Source organism: Ictidomys tridecemlineatus, chromosome 8 (assembly GCF_052094955.1).
Source record: "Ictidomys tridecemlineatus isolate mIctTri1 chromosome 8, mIctTri1.hap1, whole genome shotgun sequence".
NCBI lineage: Eukaryota > Metazoa > Chordata > Mammalia > Rodentia > Sciuridae > Ictidomys > Ictidomys tridecemlineatus.
This window is the reverse complement of record NC_135484.1, coordinates 79,262,995-79,287,191: the sequence shown is the minus strand read 5'-3', so window position 1 is coordinate 79,287,191 and position 24,197 is coordinate 79,262,995. Positions and strand designations below refer to the sequence as shown.

Here is a 24,197-nt window from a genome sequence, read left to right as displayed (position 1 = left end):
CTAATACCATTTAGAAAGAATCTTCTATTGTGGGGAAACCCTTGTCATTTCCAGTCAAGGAAACAGTATTTCTTCAAATTTAGATAATGTCATTTTTCAATTAAGCCTGAAAATTTGAGGAAGATCTGATTTTTCAAGAATATTGTCTACTACCTACTCCTTACATCATTTTGCATACTATCGAATATAACGGCAAACTGGTTTTTTTATTTTCAGTTTTGGGGTTTGAAACCATGGCTTTATACATGAGACACAAGCACCCCACCACTAAGCTACACCTCCAGCTCCACTGATGTGTTTGTTTGCAGCAGGGATTGAACCCAGGGGCACTTACAACTGAGCCATATCCCCACCTTTTTATTTATTCATTTTTAATTTTAACAAAAGGTCTCACTAAAGTGCTTAGACCCTTGCTAATTTGCTGAGGCTGGCTTTGAACTTTTGATTTTCCTGCCTCAGCCTCTGAAGTGGCTGGAATTACAGGTGTGCATGACTATGGTTGGCTGATTTTTAAACTTAAAAATACATATTACATCATTCAAGATAAATAATTACTAAAATGTACTTATGCATTATAACCCACATCCATTTTTTGCTTCCTGCCTTGTATCATTGGTAAATATATAATTTGATTTCCTGTTTCTTTTCCTTTTAATTAAGATGTAACTCTAACGCCAATAGTATTAGAATTGCTATTTAGTTTTAAAGATTATTATTTTTATCATTTCCTCACAAATGGGTTTACCAAAGGAGAAGGAGGATGAATTGTTTATATTTTTAATAAGTTGTAACATGTGTATATCTCTCTTTACATGACAATTAATAAAATAAAACATGACTTTGAGATTATAAAACAGATGAGATAATATTGAAAGAAACATAAAATTGTAACTTTCTAAATCTGTAGTGAGTCAGAAAATGAAGTAAAGTCACAAGAAGAGGAGTGTGGAATCATCTTAACTCTCCTCTTTTCCAAGACAGGAGCCTGGTGGTTAGTGCCCTGCTTCTCTAACACGCATCCTCTGGAAACATGGAGCAGCCTGGAAGCCAGGAAAGAAGACTCTTCTTTGTGATGAGAGGGGGAAATGACCCACACCCCTTCCGCACACTGCAGATGCGTCTTGGCATTGAGTCCATGTAGAAGCAGTTACATGCTTCTCAAAGTACAAGCAGAGCTGTGGGCATCTATGACTAAATTCTACCAGAGCTTCCTGAATTTTAGCATAAAAACCATCAGTGAGCAGATTAAAAACAAGCATTTAATCTGATGCGGTTCTGATTGGTTATCCAAGAAAACACATTTTATCTAGACCTTCAGTTGGTCCTAACACAAGTAGTTGAATGACTAAACCAAAAATTTTTGTAAAGGAATTTACTGGATGGTGCTTTTAATCTAATATTTTAAAAATGAGCATCTTATGTGTTCGTGCATGAGTTTTCATCCTTTGTCACCACCCCCGTGAGATAGGAGATACTATTCCCATCTTACAGATAATAAACCTGAGAGATCGAGGTCCCTCCATCAATGCCAATGGTCAATGCCAGAGCTAGAACAATAACATAAGCCTTCTTCCCTGAGTCCAATACTCTTCTCACTCTGTCATGTGTTTCCTTTTATTTATATGATGTCAGTTTATTTATTTTTGAAGTGGTAGGGACTGAACCCAGGGCCTTGTGCATTCTAGGTCAGCACTCAACCACTGAGCTACATTTCCAGCCCTTGCCTTGTGACTCCTTTTGCCCACATGAGAGCTGGATGTCAATGAGGCATGAAGCCACAGTAGCAAGAGGGAGTGTCTTCATAAAGCGAGTGGGTGCTGGCGGGAGGGCAATTAGTCTTCTGTCATTCTAAGCAGATCTGGTTTTTTTCCTCTTCCTTTTTTCCTGCTGCAGTATACTTAAGTTCATTACTTACCATAGTGCAGGCTTGGGATCCACCATAGTCTACTGTATTTTTTTTTAAACAAAGAATGCACTTTTCCAAGTTTCCCACCTCTGTAAATACTCACCCCTGGATAGAGCTATTCCCTCCTGTGTGCAGTCACTGTACTTTCTGTCCTCTGCATTTGCCTACATATTCAATTGTATATGATTATAGTCATCCCTTCCTGGAGGGAGCTTATCTGACAGAAAATTATAAGGTATGGAAATTGCTGTGCATCTTTTCTGAAACCTAGAGAATTTTCAGGAAAAAAGGAGTTATTTATTCAAAAATATTTAGAGAGTATAAAATGAAAAGAAGGCAGAAATAAGAGACAGAGGATGCCTGATGGGCCACAGTAACAATAACCATTAGATTTTTATGCCTCTAGATGTGTACTGGTGCCTGCCAGGAACTCACCACTGGTCCAGGAAAACCTATCATGGGACTTCCAGGGACAATCAAGACACTGAAAGTATACAAGGGGCATGAGACCTGGGAAAATGATGCATTTTTTCCCCCTAGCTATGTTAACTTCAACCAGTACAGCAACTTTATACTGCTAAAATTTTGGAGGAAACAGATTCTGGAATTTGATCATAAATAAGAGTGAACAGGTAGCTACCAGTTATCTACTACATGTGTGGGAGGAAAGACTCTTCTGCTCTACCCTCTTAGTTCTGTGGCCAGCCCTGAGCATTAATCTGATAAAAGGAAAGCATACACATTTTATTTGATATTAGTATTATTACATGTATATAGAGACCTTCATATATAAGAAATGAAAACCTAAAGAAGCAGAGAGTCCTGAGAGCTTGTACGCCATTTTAGCACAAAACAATAAATTTTAGCGATCGGACAAGACAAAGGAGTATGGACTAAGGGCAGTAAATTGTAGGAAAGTAATTAGGAAATCTATGGGGGAAACTAATAGAAGATAAGGGTTATTTTAGTAAGTTCGTATGGATTCATCTCCGTGCCGAACTTCATGTCCAGTGATAAGAACATTCTCCCCTTTTGGATATAGAAAAGGTGCCTTTCTTGTTGGAAATTTATGTCCTGCTTTTGGTTGAAAGGAGATGGCAGAGTTCCTTTTCTGCATCTGCAATTTCTCAATTGCCTTCAGTTTCTAAATAATGAATGCACTAGAGTGGCATATTTGGAGGTGGCATTTTCTGATCCCCTTCACCATTAATCATATAAAATGTATAAGATTAGCAGTGATAAATCCTACTTTACAAGGAGGAAAATAAATGCTTTGTTTTTGCACAAATATTACAACAGTAACTCATAAAGTATATGTATTCATCCATTCTGTCATCTGTAGATTAAAAATATATATATATTGTTATTAGACATGGGCACATCAAAGGATTGTGTCTGGGATGGAACCAGGGTCAGGATTTCTTTTTTTTAATTGGTTGTTCACAACATTACAAAGCTCTTGACATATCATATTTCATACATTAGATTGAAGTGGGTTATGAACTCTCAATTTTTACCCCAAATGCAGATTGCAGAATCACGTCGGTTACACATCCACAATTTTACAAAATGCCCTATTAGTAACTGTTGTATTCTGCTACCTTTCCTATCCCCTACTATCCCCTCTCCCCTTCCCTCACATCTTCTCTCTCTACCCCATCTACTGTAATTCATTTCTCTCCTTGTTTATTTTCCCATTCCTCTCACAACCTCTTATATGTAATTTTGTATAGCAATGAGGGTCTCCCTTCATTTCCATGCAATTTCCCTTTTCTCTCCCTTTCCCTCCCATCTCATGTCTCTGTTTAATGTTAATCTTTTCTTCCTGCTCTTCCTCCCTGTTCTGTTCATAGCTGCTCTCATTATATCAAAGAAGACATTTGGTATTTGTTTTTTAGGGATTGGCTAGCTTCACTAAGCATAATCTGCTCTAGTGCCATCTATTTCCCTGCAAATTCTATGATTTTGTCATTTTTATTGCTGCGTAGTACTCCATTGTGTATAGATGCCACATTTTTTTTTTATCCATTCATCTATTGAAGGGCATCTGGGTTGGTTCAAATTCCTTAATAGGACACCCATAGCACAAGAGTTAATAACAAGAATCAACAAATGGGACTTACTTAAACTAAAAAGTTTTTTCTCAGCAAGAGAAACAATAAGAGAGGTAAATAGGGAGCCTACATCATGGGAACAAATTTTTACTCCTCATACTTCAGATACAGCTCTAATATCCAAAGTATACAAAGAACTCAAAAAATTAGACAATAAGATAACAAATAACCCAATCAACAAATGGGCCAAGGACCTGAACAGACACTTCTCAGAGGAGGATATACAATCAATCAACAAGTACATGAAAAAATGCTCACCATCTCTAGCAGTCAGAGAAATGCAAATCAAAACCACCCTAAGATACCATCTCACTCCAGTAAGATTGGCAGCCATTATGAAGTCAAACAACAACAAGTGCTGGCGAGGATGTGGAGAAAAGGGTACTCTTGTACATTGCTGGTGGGACTGCAAATTGGTGCGGCCAATTTGGAAAGCAGTATGGAGATTCCTGGGAAAGCTGGGAATGGAACCACCATTTGACCCAGCTATTGCCCTTCTCCGACTATTCCCTGAAGACCTTAAAAGAGCGTACTACAGGGATACTGCCACATCGATGTTCACAGCAGCACAATTCACAATAGCAGGGTCAGGATTTCTAGGCAGTTCAAGTAATTGGCTGCTAATGGTTGGTCCTAGGGTCCTAGAGACATGGTGCCCAGGACAGATGAGCTGCTCATGGCGTTCAGAAATGTTTGAGGATTTTAAGAGCATTACTTGGTTTCAAAGTAGAAGAAGGAAACTACAGAAGGAAAACTAATTAGTGATTTGCTAAATGTGTATGAAATATAATATTATACCAATTTTATTAATGTACTATTCATAAAATTTTCATCCCATCCATTTGATTTCATTACTTGGCAGGAATTCCCAATTACACTTGATGATGTGTGATAAATCAGAGTAGATCACTCTACAGTACTCATAGTAGTCAAATCATTTAACAGACAAATTATTAATGATCCTAAAATTTAAAACTATATATTTATTATGGTTAACAGGTACAGTGGGTTTGCTTTCTTTTGTGTGTGTGTGTATGTGTGTGTGTGTGTGTGTGTGTGTGTGTGTGTGTAGGGCTGTGGAAAATTTAAAATGGCCATGCTGGGTTCTATACTGTTCAATAAATTTATTATGAAAAATATAATTACATGCATTAAAGAGTAAAGAAAGAAACCAAGACCAGAGAATACTTTTAATTTATATTTATTTGTTATATTTTTTGACAGTGATAGGTATTCAAGCCAGGGCTTCACACAAGTGAGGCAAGTGTTAGACCACTGCCCTTTTTATATTATTTTGAGACAAGGTCTCATCAAGTTGGCTAGTGTTGAACTTGTGATCCCACTGCCATAACTTCCCAAGTAGCTGGGATTGTAGGAGTGCACCACTGCATCTGGTTGGAATAACATTTATTCATAATAGGAAAGTAAGAGTTGTTCACTGTAGGAAGTTTTTTTAAAAAATTTTTTTTCTTGGTGGTACTGGGGATTGAACCAGGGCCTTGTGCATGTGAGGCAAGCGCTCTACAAACTGAGCTACATCCACCACCCCTATAGGAAGTTTTGATATAAACATTTATAGCCCTTTGCAGAGATTTCTACCACAAACATTGAATGTATCTTTTTTTAAAAAAAAAAAAAAAGGAAAAAATTTGTTCTGACATTCCTAAAAACATTTCAAAGTTTTAACTATTTTTAAAAAATTTGTTGGCAACGGGGATTGAATCCTGATGTGCTTTTACCATTGAGCTACATCCCCAGACCTTTTAATTAATTATTTATTTTTGTTTATTTATTTATTTTGAGACAGGGTGTCATTAAGTTGCCCAAGCTGGATCCTCTTGCCTCAGCCTCTTGAGCAGCTGGCTTTACAGGTGTGAGCCACTGTGCCCAAACTCTGCTTCTTAATATTAATATTTGGATGCCAATTTTTGCTTTGTGTTATACTTACAGCTAAGTATGAATGATGTTAAATGAGCCAATATTAAAGTTAGGATTAGGATTTAGTATTTTGTACATCAAATTGTAATGATAGTGTTAGATGTTTAGTCTCATATGTGTTGTTGATTCCAACAGCTTGAATTTCTTATCTGTATTCTAAACAACTGAACTACACTGTAAGATAAGTATATTCAGGAGATTCTACAAGAGTCAAAATATCTCTTCACTTATCAGTACATTGGTAGTTACCAGTAATTTTTTTTGTATACATCATGTAAGGATATTGCTAAATTGTTTTAAATGGAAAAAATCCTTTTCATATTTTCTTATTCTTCTATTCTTATTATTCAAATTATTTTCTGAATGAGATGGTTAAAGCTGAAAAATTCATTAATTTAATGTATACTTCATTTTAGTAAAGAGCTACTGCTCAGAATACCAACTCAAAATCACTATCAACTATCATAGCAATATAACTAAACATTCTGCTTAAAAAAGTACTGTTTTTAGACTGGAAGAAAATATTTGATAGCTCCTCTCCTGCAGAGGATTAATACCTACAATACATAAAGAACTAAAAAAACTGTATATAAAAAATCAAATGAATTATACATATACTTCTCGAAAGAAAAAATACAATGGCCAACAAATATATGAAAGAAATGTTCAACATCTTTAGTGATTAGGGAAATGCAAATCAAAATTACAGTGAATTTCATCTCATATCAGTCAGAATGGCAGTCATCAAGAATACACATAATAATAAATGCTGGAGAGGATGTGGAGGAAGAGGAACACTTTTACATTATTGGTGTAGAAAAGTACAACCACTATGGAAACCAATATGGCGGTTCCTCAAAAGACTAGGCATGGAACCATCATACGACCTAGCTATACCACTCCTCAGTATTTATCCTAAAGAATTAAAGTCGTCACACTACAGTGATACTTGCATACCTATGGTTATAGGATCACAATTCACAGTAGCCAAACTATGGAACCAAGCCTAGGTGTTTCCATTAACAGATGAATGGATAAAGAAAATGTGGTATATATACACAATGGAGTTTTATTCAGCCATAAACAAAGATGAAGTTATGTCATTTGCAGGAAAATGAATGGAACTAGAGACCATTATGGTAAGTGAAATGTCAAACTCAGAAGGTCAAGGGTTGTATGTTGGAAGTTAGAGAGGAAAAAGGAAAAGAAAGGTGTGAGTTTTGGGGGGTAGAAATCTCATGAAAATCAAAAGACAGTAAAGTAGAAGAAAGTGACCAGAGGGAGAGAGATGGGGAAGGAGGCGGGTAGTGCTGGGAAGTGATATTGACTGAATTGTTATGTGCATGTATGCATGTGTAACAACAAATCTATCATTATATACAATTATAGAGCACCAATAAAACATGTGGAAAAATACTTTTCTTAAACTGGTATTATTACAGAATGATAGTGTTGGAAGGATTTTTAAAATGGACATTTAAGAAGAGTCATACTCATCACCTCATCGGTCTTTCACATCATGTTTCTAGTACAGCCTGAGGAAGTGCTGTCTCTCAGAAATGAAGATGACATCATTAAATCAACTTCATTACTTTGGTTATTTCCTAGAGGGATTATGAAAGATATGAAAGTTAAAAGCTAGCACAATCTTGGCATACATATAGCCATTAATATGATCACCTCAAGAGGCCTTTGAGATATGGCCAAAAGGCTATATCTGAGTATTGTGTTTTATTCCGATCTTATACTCTAAAAGCGGTGTTGAAACATAGTGGGATCATACCAGTCCCATCTATGTGAATTGATTTCCCAAGTATTTATTGAGGCTTTCTTTGTGCCAGCAGTATAAGGATGAAAAAGACAGAGGAGGAGGGCTTCTGGTCTCAGTGTGGAGGTTTGAAGTACGAATAGACATCGGCAAGGGTGAGAGGCAGTATTCTAAGCATGTATAAATACAAAAGTCAAAATAAAAGTGGGAATATTTCTCATCTGCTGGAGCATAGAATCAAAGGAAGAGGATGGAAATGAGACTGAAGAATTTGGCAGGATCGTGGAGATGGTGTCTCTGTGGGGAAGCCCAGGACAGCTGGCAGCATTGGTGGATGAGCAGCAACTGTAATAGGGGTCATTAGGAGGCCATTAGAAGGTCCCCCAGAGCCATTGGCTGAGGACCCTGAGGAAGGTGAGACTGAGTGATTCTGAGGAGCTGCATTAACCCTGTCCAAAAGAGCTGGATGTTCATATGGGATAACATGACATCTGGTCTGACCTTGAATCTTTAAAAAGTAATCAATTCCCAGTGTAGATCTAACTCTGAGTGGCAAAACTTTATAGGGCAATTTAGGATTATAAACTCAGCTCTAGAAGACAAGATTTCTTCTACAAGTACAAAGCACAAGTAAAGATTTTTAAATTGTAAACATTTTAAAATTTAAATTGTAAAGCATTGATTTTAAGAGCCTACCGTTCATCAAAAGACTTCAAAGAGAAATAAAAAAGACAAAATACAAATTGGGAGAAAATATTTGCTACACATATAACTGATAAAGATAGTTGGGCTATATAAGAAATTATTACAAATCAGTAAGAAAAGGACTATCAATCAATCCAGTAGAAAATGGGCAAATGATATAAAAAAATATTTCACAGAAGACAAATGGCCTGTGAATGTATTTTAAAATGCTCAAACTTAAAATCTGAAAACCATTAAGTATAATACACAATGTAATACTATAAAAAAGACAATGACCATATGGTCATCCCAAAAGACACAGAAAAAGCATTTGACAAAATTCAACACTTTTCAAGAAGAAAAAATTTTCAATAAATTAGAATTAATAGGGAAATTCCAGAATCTAATTAGGGATATCTAGGGAAAAACCCAGTTGTCATCATACTTAATGGTGACACACTGAATGCTTTCTTCTTACCAGGAATAAGAAAAGGATTTCTACTCTTGTTGTTCTCTTTAGGGTTGTATTGAATCCTTTTGCCAGGACAACTAGGCAAGAAAAAAAACAAAAGATATCCAGATTCTAAAGGAGGAAGAAAAATTATCTCTATTTGTAGATTACATAATCTTGTATTTAGAAAACACCAAGAATTCCACTAAAAACAAAACAAGACATCTATTAGGACTAATAATTGAGTTCAGCTGAGTTGTAGGACACAAGATCAATTTACTAAAAATCAGTTGTCATTCTGCACAGTAACAATCAAAAAGCAAAATAAAACCAAGAAAACAATGTCATTTATAATAGCAACTAAAAGAATAAAATATTTAAGAATAAATTTATAGAAATCTGAAATTTATGCCCTGAAAATTGCAAAACCTTTTTGAAGGAAATTAAAAGAAACCCAAATAAATGGAAGGATATTCTGTGTTCTCAAGTTGGAAAACAGCATTGTAAGATGGCAGGCAGTACTCTACAAATTGATCTATAGATTTAATGTAATCCCTATCAAAATCCCAGCTGTCTTTACAGAAATTGAGAGACTGAACCTAAAGTTTATATGGAAATCAAAGGGACCCTGGATAGACAAAACAATCTTGTAAAAGAAGTCGGAGAACTCCCACTTTCCAATTACAACTTATTTCAGTGCCGCAGTAATGATGAAACTCTGGTATGGTCATAGTGAGAGACTCACGTGCAGATCATTGGAATAGAACGAAGAGTTCAGTCCTTCACATTTGGGGTCAATTGATTTTTGACAAGGCTGCCAAGACAATTCAGTGAGGAAAAGTCTTTTTCAAGAAAAGTTGCTGGAGCTGGGCACGGTGGCGCACACCTGTAATCCCAGTGGTTTAGGAGGCTGAGACATGAGGATTGCAAGTTCAAAGCCAACCTTAGCAACTTAGTAAGGCCCTAAGAAGCTTACTGAGACCCTATTTCAAAATAAAAAATGAAGAAAAGGAGTGGAGATGTAGCTCAGCAGTTTAGTGCCTGCCACAGGGTGCAATACACAGTACAAAAAAAGAAAGAATAAAAGTAAAGGTGCTGGGACAACTGCATATCCACATGCAAAACAGTGAAATCAGACCTCTGCCTTACACCACCACACAATAATTAACTCAAAAATGGATCGTCTAATGTGAAAGCTGAAAGTGTAAAACTCTTAGAAGAAAACAGGCATAAGTCTTCATGACCTTGAACTAGGCAGTGATTTCTTTGATGTGATACAAAAGCATATGCAACAGAGTAAAAAACATTGATTGGACATCCTCAAAATTTAGAACTTTTGTGTTTCAAAGGAGACCATTAGGAAAGTAAAAAGACAACTGAACAAATGGTAGAAAATGTTTGCAAATTCCATATCTGATAAAAAAACTTGTATGCAGAATATGTAACAAAACCCAATTTAAAAATGAGCAAAGGATCAGAATAAATATTCCTCCAAAGAAGACACACAAATAACCCATATACAAATGAAAAGATGCCCAATATCACCAGCCACCAGGGAAATGCAAATAAAGACCACTGAAATACTATTTCACATCTATGAGGATGACAATCATCAAAAGATAGACAATGAGTCAGTGAAGATGTGGTGAAATGGAGACCTTCAAACATTATGCATGTAAACTTTGCAAAACAATGTGGCAGTTTCCTTAAAATGTTAAACATAGATTTACCATAAGACTTAGCAATTCCACTCCTAAAGAGATGTCTAAGAAATAAAATATACATCCACAGAAAAAAATGTGTACATGAATGTTGGTAACAGCATTATTCGTAAGTCCAAGGATGGAAACAACAAAGATGACCATCAGCAGATGAATGGACAAATAAAATGTGGAATATCCATAAAATGGAAAATTGCATATTCAGCAATAAAAAGGAATAAATTATTGATACAAACTACAAACACGAATAAACCTTAAAAGCATCATGCTAAATGGTAGAAGCCAGTCACATAGGACTTCATATTATATGATTCCATTTATAGAAAACACCCAGAGTACATAATCTATTGAAAAATAAAGTCATCAGGGCTGAGGAACTTTGGGCTGGGAGAGTGGGGTAAGAATTGTTGCTAAGGGATACAGTATGTCTTTGTGGGGGGTGGTGAAAATATTTTAAAATTGATTATGGTGATTTCAAAACCTATCCATGAAATACATGAGGATCTTCTCTCGACATGAAGCCAGGGAGAGATAGGCCCGGTACTGGGAACTGTCCATGCTCTCCCACAGCCAAAGATTGCCCAGTGCATGTGACCTTTCCCTCTGCTCTGCTAGGAAGGTTTCTCATAGTAGCTCTGGATATGGGTTTAACATGTTAGGAACTGAACAGCCCAACTTTTAACCTTTTTTGGAGAAGAACATTCTATAGAATCTCTTTGATGTTTCCCAATATAGATAAAGCCAGGTGCAGGCTCCATTTTGTCTAGAAGCTTGATCTGTCTGATCAGCTTGCCAGTCCTGCCCCGGCTTTTGAAATCACTTTCTGTGTTCTGTCATTTATTTGCTGTTTTATTTCTCTTAGCTTTTATTTCTCAGCCAGCCCATTCCACCAAGGGGAACCCCATTCCCACTGCCCAGGTCGAGTGGGACGTGGGCAGGAGGTGATGGCTGTACAACTCTGCATAAACTAAAAACAATTGAATTGTGTACTTTAAGTGAGTGCAATGTAAGGTACGTGAATTTAGTAGGAAACTTGTTATAAAAATTAAAAAGCAGTCAATCTCATTCAACACTGGATGGATGAAAATTAAGTCACAATGATATTATTTTATTGTAGACAGTTGGGAAAAGTTTAAATTTTGGAAAACATCAAGTATTAGCATGATCGCAGAACAACGAAAATTCTCATCCTCTGCTTAGGGAAGTGCAAATGGGAAGCGCTCCTTTGGAAAGCACTTTGGCAATAATTCTTACATACTAACCCAGCAAACTCTTTTCCTGAATTAAATACCAGCAGGTGTGTATAATAACATTCATGACAACTCTTTTTATAACAGCAAAAGTCCTGGTGTAACCCAAATGTTCATCCACAGTGGAACGGATTTGGTTGACAGAATAAGCACCTAATTGTTCCATTAAAAAATTGTTCCCCAGGACTACAGATTGGTGCAACCTCTCTGGAAAGCAGTAGGGAGATTCCTCAGAAAATAGTTTACACCCAAAGGACTTAAAATCAGCATACTACAGTGACACAACCACATAAAAGTTAATAGCAGCTCAATTCACAGTAGCTAAACTATGGAACCAACCTAACTGTCCTTCAGTAAATGAATAGATTAAGAAAATGTAGTATATATACACAATGGAATATTACTCAGCCTTAAAGAAGAATGAAATTATGACATGTGCGGGTAAATGGGTGAACTTGGAGAATATCATGCTAAGTGAAATAATCCAAACCCAACAAACCAAAGGCCAGATGTTTTCTCTGATAAGTGGATGCTGATCCATAATGGGGGAGTAGGGAAGAATGAAAAAACTTGGATTGTGCAGAGGGGAGTGGGGTAGGGCAGGGGTGTGGAAATGGGAAGGAGGGTAGAATGAGATGGACATTATTACCCTACATATATGTATGATTACATTACCTGTGTGACTTTGCACCACGGTACAGCCAGAGGAAGAAGTTGTGCTCCATTTGTGTACAATGTGTCAAAATGCATTCTGCTGTCATATATAAATAACTAGAACAAATTTAAATAAATAAATAAGTAAATAAAAATAAAACAAAAACTTCCCCCCGTGAAAGAGAGGACATTCTATAAATAGGAATTAGGTGCTATTAGGGCCAAAAACGACCACCATCGCCACAAAACAAATACCCTCTACACACAAGGTTTTGCTTGGTTTTACTCCCTTGGTTCAGAACTCATAGGCAATAGAATATGGGTGTGGTTACTTAAATCTCTTAAACTCTTAAAAAACAGTGCATCCTCTTATTATCCCATCAAAAAGCCCAGATTCATAGAAAGAATGTGACAGTACAGAAAATGAGGGCTTGGTGAAATGGACGTTTTCCAGAATAGAGGATGGGACTCGGTGGGATGAAGGATTCTGTCTCTTGCCATGAACAGAGGAAAATTAATAGTGGGTTCAAGGCAGCTCACTCTCCTTTTGTCCCCTGGTCACAATCTCTTGTCTTAGAGACCCAGGAAAAGGGCCAGGGGAAGCCGCTGGTATCTGCATTCTCAAGCTAGTTCAGAACCTGCATCCACATTAACTCTCCACCCCTGCATTGGGAAGCTTGGTTGAAAATCAGACTCATCCACCTTCTTCCCATTTTCTGTCTCCTCAGGCACAAAAAGAGAAATTGTCTATCTTCCCTCTGGAAAAAGTACTTTCTTTCATCTGAACTGGATTCCCAGCGTCTCTTGCCACTAAATTATTCATCTTCTAAATGTGACATTTTTCCAGTTGTCCTTTCCATTAATAAATCCTCACGTGTCTCACCGTCTTCCCAGGTGACACTGATGACATCGATTTGCTCCCTCACTATAACTTCCTCTTCTAGCCTTGATATTTTAAGTCATCTCAGGAGTCCCTCCTCAGTTCTCCCTCCTCCCCACCATCAACTGTAAACAAATCTCAGTGTCAGTTGAAGGATTTCAAGTCCTGCAAACCTGACTCATCCAGCAAGACTATTTACTTCAGGGGGTAAAATCTAGAAATCATGATTTTTATACAATGTTTTTCACATAAAAAAGGCCACAGGGAACTTTGCAGGCCATAGAGAGAAGGGGTTTTAAGTGGGCCTGCAAAAATATTAGGGAAAAAAATCGTGATAACGTAATGCTTAAGCAATTAAAGTGGATTTTACTTTTAAGATAAAGTTCAACCATTTGATAAATAGGAACAGTTTTATATATAAAGCTTACTTATTCTCACTCAATACCTTGTAACATAACTGAAGAGTAAAAACGCCCTTTAAACTTTCTACTATGTAAAGTTTCTTTGGCCTTCATTCATGTCAATTTTTAACAGTGTTAACCTTTCACAGTACACATCATCTCTCTGAGGAATTCCTGAAATTTTATTTCAAACTGTGAAGGATCTTATATTTATTTTCCTTATTATATTATGTGTTGCTTGTTTTTGTTACTGAAAGCTCCGTCCTTGTCCCCAATAATTTAAAAAGGAGGACATGGTTTCGAGAGAAGAGAAAAAGGTTTATTGCTTTGCTAGCAAAGGAGAAGCACAGGGGACCCCTGTTTAGAGGCTGTGATTCTGTCTATCAGGGAGAACAGAGGGCTTTTAAAGAAGCTCTTCAAAGGCTGCATTACGAGAGTGCCCTCATGCAGGGAATCCCAGATGGGCCTTGTTGGTGTGTTGAAATTCACTTGTTTATTTGGGAGATAGTCACTTTCTAGATCTTCCAGTGACATCTTCTTCCTTTGGTGGGTGTGCGCTCAAGGACAGATAACTTGGCCTAGCATGGAAAAAGATAACCTTGTTCCCGGACCCCTGGTTAGGTAGGGGAAGAGGGAGAAGAGGAAAAGAAAAACAAATGCTTTTAAAACAGGCCTTAGAGTAGTGAGGGCTATATTCAAGCGGTGACATGTACCACTGTTAAACCTCCAGTATTTGAGGTGGCTTAAAATAAAACAAATACAAAAATAATACAACTATATAAAAAAGAGAAACACGAAGAACAAATATGCTAGTTTAGTAGGACATATAGCTACACTGACCACTAAGCTCTGAGCTTCCTAACTGCAAAAGTGGAAGAGGAAACAGAAAACATACCAACATTTCTAATTAGAAAACCAAGTTTTATCTGTTTTCTTTTGAAACCAAATTCTAGAAGTTTATCAAAAAAAAAAACTTTAATTTCATTTTATTGGAGGAAAAAAGCATTTTTTTCAATACTTACAGTGAGCCAAGATACTAGGATTACAATGTTAAACATTTGAAAATGGTCTGTTAAGAAAGAAGTCTGTTAAGAGAGACAAGAATGAATGAATGAATGCATAAATAAACAAATAAATACAAGTTGCAATTGAGGAAGTGTACAACTAGGGGACTAACCAAGACACAGGAAGGCCTCCCCGAAGAAATGACATTTAAAAAACAAGCATGAGATAAAATATAGTTTCTGTACATGGACATGATTCATGGGAGAACAGGGCCTGGAAATGCTTCTCTGGATCAGATTTTGAAGAGCAGAGATCCAAAATGCATCTGTCAGATATCTTTCTCAGTTATGTAACAAACAGGCAAATTGGAACATAGGCTGCAAATCTGAAATGAATATGCCGAAGTATGAGGACAGGACAGAGCTGACAAAGGATTTTAACATGAGGGCTACTTGAAGTTAGATCCTCCTTAAGTAGCAGAATCTGCTTGAGGAGTCCTTCAGGGACTTCAGGGGGTGTGTCTGCCTACTTGAGCCCTTCTCCAAGGTCTCACTTGAGTCAGACTTGGATCTTATAATTGTCTCCACACCTCCTATTTAACTGAAAGAGAGACTAGTAAGAAATAGAGTTTTATGATAGAAACAGTTCAAAGTCATATTTCAGGTTAAATAAATTAGAGATCAAAACCCCAGAGAGGGGGGAAAAAAGTTACTGGAAATCTTTGTTTCTTTGTTCTTTAGTGTGCTGGGAAAGAGTGATCAGAAGAGGAGATCACAAAGGGAGAGATGGAAAAGGTTGAAGATTGGGAGAAGGAGGGGTGCGAGCCTGCCTCTGTGTTAACAGGAATGTGATGTTGAAAAAAACTGACAAGCAGAAACAAGCCTAAATGCGGTTGCCATGGAAACACTGTACCATCTGTGTTCTTACCTAACCTACATTAAAGGGTTATATAACCCGGTAACTGGCTAAATATTAAAGTGGACCTAACAGTGAAACATGTTATTGTTATTATTTTTTTAAAATGGTGACTCTAAGTCAAAATGAAACACTGCACAATCATTCTTTTTTACTTACCTCCAAGAGAGCGCTCTGGGAAGCAATGACATTTTCCCTTAAGGCAGCAAGACATGCCCCCAAGTTTCTGCAATGGCCCTGATTTTTCTATCCTTGAGAGTCTATTATTTTTATTTATTTTATAACTAGGCAATGTCAAAATGCTTGAAACCCATATATTGCTTCAGTGGCAGTTGATTTACAATTAAATCAAAGGTAGTCTAAAACACAAAAACTGTCCTTTCCAAGAAAAAGGCACTCTCCATTGACCAAAGATAAATCCAATTTTCCTCAAATATATGAATGTGCAAAGAATACACTGTTCCTAGCACAGAGAATATTCTGAATCCATATTCCACATTGGATATGGAGCTTTCTCGTGCAGGAATTATGGCAAGAAGTATGGCATCACAATTAGTCTAAAAATCAGCTCTAAACCATCCCATCTACCCATGGTTTACAACAAGATATATTGGAAATGCCAGGTCACAGATAAGCAGCTTCCAATCATTATGAGCCAGAATGGAGCAGGTTTGGGTTTTGCCCAGACCATTTTTCAATTTCTCTAGAAGAACTACTTCTTACACCAGTCGTTTCTAAGTCTGTATTTTCAGCTCTCGGTACTTTCCCATAGATAGCCTTCAGGCACCTCAAAGTTCAACAAGTTTAAAGATAAATTCAACATTTTCACAACCTATTACAAATCTTGTTTTCTCAATAACAGTTACTATCCAAGCTCAGAAGTCCAAAGCTACCTTCCCTCTGCCTAGGTAACTAAGTGGGTTATCTCGACTATCATATCTTAGCCTAAGCTTTCATCATTTGCCAAACAGGTATCTTTCTAAAGTTTGTTGGGAAGGTTAAATGAGAAAGTGTATGAAACATGCTCAGAATAGTACCTGGCACTAGAAAGTGCTCAGGAAATGGTGACAGTTTCATGAGCATCCCTTGCCAGAAGACTTTGTGTTTTAGTCAGCTTTTTCACTGCTGTGACGAAAGAACCTAACCAGCACAATTGCAGAGGAGGAAAAGTTTATTTAAGGGCTCACAGTTTCAGAGATCTCCATCCATAGATAGGCGTCTGCCTACCTTGGGGCTCAAGGTGAGGCAGAACATCATGGCGGAAGAGTGTGGCAGAGGGAAGCAGCTCACATGATGATCAGAAGCAGAGAGAGAGAGAGAGAGAGAGAGAGAGAGAGAGAGAGAGCGAGAGAGAGAGAGAGAGAGAGAGAGAGAGAGAGAGAGAAACTGACTCTACTCTCCAGATACAAAATATATATCCCACAGCCACACTCCTAATGAGCCACTTCCTCCAGCCACACCCTACCTGCCTTCAGTTACCACCCAGTTAATCCCATTGGGGATTAATTTACTGGTTAGGTTAAGGTTATAACTGAATTATTTCTCTTCCAAACCTTCTTGCATTGTCTCACACGTGAGCTTATGGGGACACCTCACATCCAAACCATAACACATCCCAAGTTCCTAACCTATATTCCTGAGAACGGTACCTCTCCATTTTCCCCATGATTGTTCTCTGCTCCCTTCATGGCCCTGATTTTACAGAGTATATAATGATTTATCCATAGAAGTTTTCCTATACTATTGTGTGCTGTGTGTGGGAAGCAGATAACTTGCCTTTTTTTTTTGGTTCATCATTCTTGGAGTGGAAGGAGCAAGCTCCTATTCCATCTTCCTGCTCCAAAAATCCATTTAATATATTGTCCTTGGATAAAGGATGTATCAGATATTAAACTGACAAGAACAGAGACTACACTCAATCTTAGCCAAAAGGCTGAGAAGTGATATAACTTGCCTTTTAGGGTTAGAGGCTTCCAGATAGAGAGAAGGCACACTTGATTAGTATATACAAGCAACATAAGGAGCCCTTCTTTGCACCTAATTGAGATGGCTAGACCCTGGACTTGGAGCAGATGCCTAACAGGATGAGCCATGGAGGGAGGTGGTGATTAGTGTGTTTCACGTGGGAGGAATGGGAATTATTTCAGCTAGGAGGTGGAGTGTAGTTGATGGTTTCCAAAAATGGCTGCATTGTTATTTCACATCCCATAAGCATTTGCAATGTGTCTCTGACACTTTTGTCTTTAAGAGATGGAGTCTATTTTCTCTCTCCTTGAATCTGGGCTAGCTTTGTGAGTTGCTCAGATGAATAAAATGTGGTATAAGTAATGTAGGTCTTACAGCCTCTATATAAAAAGTTTTAAAGCTCTGTTTTTACACTCTGCGAATGCTTCTTCTAAGAATTCTTCCTTGAGACCACAAAACTGTAAGAAAGCCCAGGCTGGCTATTTGGGGTAGTCCCACATTTAAGATCAATGTGCCATGGCTGACAGCCCTAGCCAATCTGCCACTCAGGTGCAGCCACATGAGTGATGCCAAGAAGGATCAACAGAAGAATCACAACGCAACACGTGCAATTGTGAGCAAAAAATAAACTACTGAACTATTAATCATATAAATGAATGCCTTAGTAATCTGGTTCCAATCTTCCATTACAGCTCAACTTCTCACTCTGTTCTTGAATTTACATCAAAAAGTATTAAGACAAATATTAAGATCATAACTTTGTTCATAGAGTTTTATACAAGTCATCCTAAATTTGCAAAGCTGTGATAAATCTATAATATTTATAGTAAATTTTAAAATGGGAGTAATTAATTTACTTAAACTAAATTCAAACCTAGATTTAAATTTTAAGTGCTAATAGGAAATATGTGACATGGGAATTCAAGCAGCTGACTGAATATTTTTATGATCCTGTAATTGTTGCTGCAGCGTTCAGCACGAGAGTCAAAGTGTGAGTTTTGCAAAAAAGACTTTGAACATGTGTCTTTACTCTAGTCAGTTTGATTAAACAAATTCACAAGATAAATTATTCCCACTGAGTGAATCAGGAAACAGAAACAAAAGACTGAAGGCATTATGGCAGATTAGTCACCAGGAAGCATCTGGAAATGGAATTTTGGTGACAATTTTTAATTTGGTTATTTCTTTCTGGACATTTGCTTATAAACTAAAAAATTTAAACACCCAGGGGAAAGAATCCAGAGGCTTCTAATTTGGAATAAACAACAACATAATGAAATTTTGCAGGCTTTTAAAGATCAACAAAAGATTGGCTGGCTGTGCAGTTGGAAACATGCTTAAATGTAGAAGAGGTCTTTCCAGAATTGAAAGACAATGGGGTGGAACAGCTGGCTAAGGAAGCACTCAAAACCCACCTGTCCTATGTCTTCCCAATTTGGGGAATGGATGGAGGATTGCAGAGCTTACTTTTTGCTGAAGGAAAGAAAAAGTTGTCCCTGCTTACGATTCTGGTGATGTCTGAAGTCTCAGGAAAACCCTTACACAAGATCTTAAGGTTTTAGGTGGTAAAGAATGTTTTTGATCTTCCTTATTTTTCTTAGTTTTATATATATATATATATATATATATATATATATATATATATATATATTTGTCATCAAGCAAAATAATTATATAAATTATATAAAATATGTTTTATGTAAATATATATTTTATATAAATATATTTATATAAATAAATATATAAATGTTTTATAATACTATAATATAAATATATATTACTAAGAATATATATGTATATATGTTATATATAATATATCATATATACATCTGACATAGTAACCTATAACATATATATTAGTAATATATATATTCATATATGTATGGTGTTACTATATGTAGTATAATAAGTATATTACTATATGTATGTACATAGCTATCTTCTTTTGTATTATCAGGCCCCTAAAAATTTTATTTTTTTATATTGAGAATTTGGACTTTTCTGTTGTCACAATTATGCTTTGACTACATTTCTCCTACCATGATGAACCCTGCTAGGTAGTTACACAGGGCCTGACACCAGTTCCTCACAGGAAAGTCTGACCCTTGGTGCCTGCCTGACTGGCTTGCAGACCCTTTATACCATTTGCTCTTTGGTGAGAATGGTATCGGTTAATGTGTCAAGGAAATTTAATCTTTAGCTTTTTAAAAACCAGAACTCTACATTCTTCATTTTTACTCCATACTTTTTTTTAATCATTTAAGCTCAGGACAATCTCATTTTCCAGATGAATTTGTATAAATTAATAAATTTTGTCATTTACTTACATGCTAAAATTTGGATGAAAAGTTCTGCTAATAAATAAATTGCATGAATAACATTGTTACAAATGTGTGCGGTTTTTAAAAATATTTTGTTTTTAGTTGTAGTTGGACACGATACCTTCATTTTATTTATTTAAAAAAATGTTTTTCAAGTGTAGATGAACACAATACAATGCTTTTTTTTTTTTTTTTTAATGTGGTGCTGAGGATCAAACCCAGCACCTCGTACATGCTAGGTGAGTGCTCTACTACTGAACCACAACCCCAACCCCCTTTTAGTTTTCTTTTAAACAAAACTATTTAGATTTTGGATGGGCATTATTTTCACAATTAAACATCAGACTGTAGTTTTGAGATAGATGTAAACATTTTTTTCCTGGTTGTTTAAAATGAAAACACATTTTGCTTCTTTATTGGCACAGAAACAAATACTCACAGTATATTTTCGAAATCCTTTAGACCTTTAGAAGGGACACACTGCTGACTTCACTACCAGAACCCCATTCGTCCACGGTTTTATAAGAATGTAAACAATCTGTTTCACATCATACTTTTTTGCACATAGGCCTGGTTATTCCCAAGACTATTGTGATCTTGGGTGTTGCAGTTTGGTTCAGCTAGTCTTACAATTTTCTGTGATTTGGAGCTTCCTATCCCTAGTTGAGACCTATGGCTTCTAAGCCACAGCAGTAGAAGTCTAGCCTTGCTGTAAAAGATGGATGAATAAGAAAATGAGCAGTCTGATGGGCAGAACCAAGGATGGAAATTAGAGTACTGGAATATTAAGCTCAAAATATACAACTGGGCTAACCACATATGCTGAGCTTCCAGTTTACCAGGCAGAATGCTCTTCTTAGTTGAAATCGGAGTGGCTCTTTTCACTTCTTTCTTCCATCTTCCTTATCACTATCTCCCTCTTCAAACTTACAGTTCTGATGAGTGTTTACCTCTTGGCTCTGTGGCCTTATTGGATACTCCAGCTTTTCTTCAATTCTTCCCCTCCCCATAACTGCATCAGCCTAACTCCACAGGGAAAGCTGTACCCAATACAGATCCACTGCACCTTTGGGTGTTTCTTCAGCCACTGCAAAGAACAGTAGCAAGAGAGGCCCCCCCGGCCTCCTAGGTAGACAGTTACCAATGGAACCTCCACCAAAATGTACCAGGATCCTCCCTTCAGTACCTTTAGCTCTTTTAATTTCTAGACTATTAGTTGATCATTCATGCCAGAGACTCTTATTTTTCATAGTTTGAATTGGCTGTTAGTTTCCTGTAGACAGAAAACATGTTTAACCCAACGTGTTGCCCAAAGGGCTTGGCACATTGATCCTAATACCAAGAAGTCCTGACTTAATAGAATCCAGAGTTTCCTGCAAAAAGATTACAATTTAAAGTGAATAGGGGAAAATTCTGACATACAAAATTGTGCGTGTGTATGTGTGTAGGTGTGTGTGTGTGTGTGTGTGTGTGTGTGTGTGTGTGTGTGTGTGTGTGTGAGAGAGAGAGAGAGAGAGAGAGAGAGAGAGAGAGAGAGAAATCCAACTACCCAGGAAGCTGGCTCCTCACCCTGACTGTGGCTTAGACAACTTGAAGTGCTTGTTGACACTGCAAATGTTCCTCCCTTACCCATTCCCCTTTTCACCAGTTTTGGACCCTGAGATGTAGGATACAGGTGGAAACTGCACTTAACTCACCCAGGTGATTGTCTCATGCCTGGCTAGGTCTAGCTAGGCACACAGCCTCCAGGGAAGACTGAAACGCAGAGCCCTGAGTTAAGAAAGTGGCAAGACTAAGTCTACCCTGTAAAATTTCTGGGGAGGAGGAAGGTGTAGTACTCCATACTTAACATTGCTTCCTATCAGGGCTGGAACCAGGAAGGGTAGAGATTCAAGTTGATCATTTACACTAAACATACGTAGACTTTTGTTGCAAGAGGTGTCTCCTTGTCAGCAAGCAAAAGAATTTCCCCTTGTATGATAAGCTTCTTTTCCATTCAGGACATCAGATGTTGGAATATATATTTGAGGCTGATATGCTGATAGTGAAAGTAATTAGGTAGCATTGGCTACAAATTGAAAGTTGTATGAGAGGAAAATAAAAAGATATGCAAAGGGAAGGAATTCTGTAATATTAGGAAAGTCTCTCTGCCTATTAAGGACATGGCTGAGACACATCCAGGTGAGTTTAAGAGGAATTTCCAGATCTGATACTGTATTTGTTTCAAGAATATGCCCTGCCTTGGCCAGGTGTGGTGGCACACACCTATAATCCTAGCAGCAAGGAGGCTGAAGCAGGAGGAGCTCAAGTTCAAAGCTAGCCTCCGTAACAGTGAGACGCTAAGCAACTCAGCGAAACCCTGTCTCAAATTAAATACAGAATAGGGCTAAAAATGTGGCTCAGAGATTGAATATTCCTTTGTTCAATCCCAGATAACCCTGCCAAAAAAAAAAAAAAAGAATGTGCCCTGCCTTTCCATAGTCAAGATTCAGACCTGCACCTGCCCCGCCCTCTTCCCTACTAACAGGGGCTCTCCCAGGAATAAGAGTGTTTCCCTCTTATTCCTTGTCTCATATATCCAGCCTCTTTCACCCCCAGTCCTACAGCATGGTTAAGTCAACAAAACTGGGTTGGTACAATCTTTTTTTCTATGACATTTATTAATGGTTCATTCATACACAGTGGATATAATAGCCATATCGATCCAAAAAGTTACATAGCTACATTCCCATTAACTGTCAGGATTCTAAACACTAAATCAGTGGTATCTCATCCTGGCTCCCTTTATTATAAAGCAATCTTACTTTCTACTAATGCTTGTGGACACAGAGATAGAAAGGGCTGGCTAAAAGCTTACCCATTTATTTGACTAAAGAAGGCAGGCTGTTCAAGTATCATTTCTCCTGAACCCCAGCAAATAGAAATATTATTGCATTTCTGCAAATGGAAGCACATTTCTAATGTCAGATTAGAGAATTTTAGAAATACAATCATTATTCAATCTTTTTTAGAGATACACTGCCAGAGATAATGCCTGCTTTTCCACACACTGATTTTACATTTGCTTCTTCAAAGATTGCAAGACATTTTGCTGATACTTATATTCTAGAGTAAAGGAAGGCACACTATTACTATCCTTTTTGATAGTGATAAAATATTCCAAGGAGGCAAGCTCTGACAATGAAACAGAAATTGGATGTAAGCTTCACGTCCAAAATAGCTGATAGTTAAATAACCTTGGATACTCACTTAACCCATTGAACTCACTTTTCTCAGTCACGCATTTTTTCATTCAACATACATTTCTTGAAATATGTGAAAATGTTTATAGCCAGAAGAAATTAAAAAAATAAAGTGCTAACCCTTAACTGCATTAAAATAAATAATTCTAGGGTTCAAGGAGGAACAAATCAAAAGGCTTGGACTTCATTTCATTCAAGACAAGTCACTTCAAAGTAACTCAAAATATTTTTGACATTCAAGATTAGGATCAAGTTACACTTGATGATCCAGCTCTGGCCCCTCCCCTCTGGCCTCAGGACACACTGAATATTGCAGTCTGTTCCATGACTTTGATCTTGTGTCCTGGCTGCATGATCCCTATCCATTTCCTGTCTTCTGCACAAGGTCTGGGAGAAAAGTTGGGGATCTGAGAAAGAGAAGACTTGGCCATGCATAGCACATAGTAGGCACTCAAGTCAAAACTGATTAATTGAATTGAGTCTGTATTCTAGTTTGGATTTGACAACCAAATAGACGATATGTGATTTGAGAGGGCAAGGTCCTAAACCTAATTTCCCCACATGTCAAAGTGGGAATTTTAGACTAGGTCACCTCGACTGCCCTTTCTGCTCTAAAATTTTATGATTTTATTATTTAATATCATAGCTTTATCCTTGACTTGGATCTTTCAATGTAGGTAGGGCCCAATACCCACTGAACTGCTCTGTAAAAGAACAGTAGGTAACCTCTGAGTTCCTTGTCCTTATCTATGAAGGTGAAAACAGCCAGAGCTATCTTGTGTATTATGTAAAATAAGGACATGAGGTGCTTAGAAGCATTCCTGACAAACAGAAGGCAACCAACAAATGATAGTTGTTGTTTTTTTATATTAAATTATAGTTTTCCCTCTACTCTTTTAAGCTAATAAAGGTTTGCACAATTGATTGGGCTTGTATTGACTACACTATATAAATTATCTAGTTTGAAAATCTTCAGTCATGG

The 24,197-nt window shown here is 37.1% G+C and overlaps 1 protein-coding gene and 1 pseudogene across 2 annotated transcripts in view; one reads left to right on the top strand and one right to left on the bottom strand.

The window, feature by feature from the left end:
* The window catches only part of LOC120889078 (SH3 domain-binding glutamic acid-rich-like protein 2), a 167,663-nt gene that overhangs the window by 42,177 nt on the left and 101,289 nt on the right, over nt 1-24,197 (top strand). The gene's annotated exons all lie outside the window — the stretch shown is intronic.
* Nucleotides 17,472-17,632, bottom strand: LOC120889350 (U2 spliceosomal RNA; annotated as a pseudogene).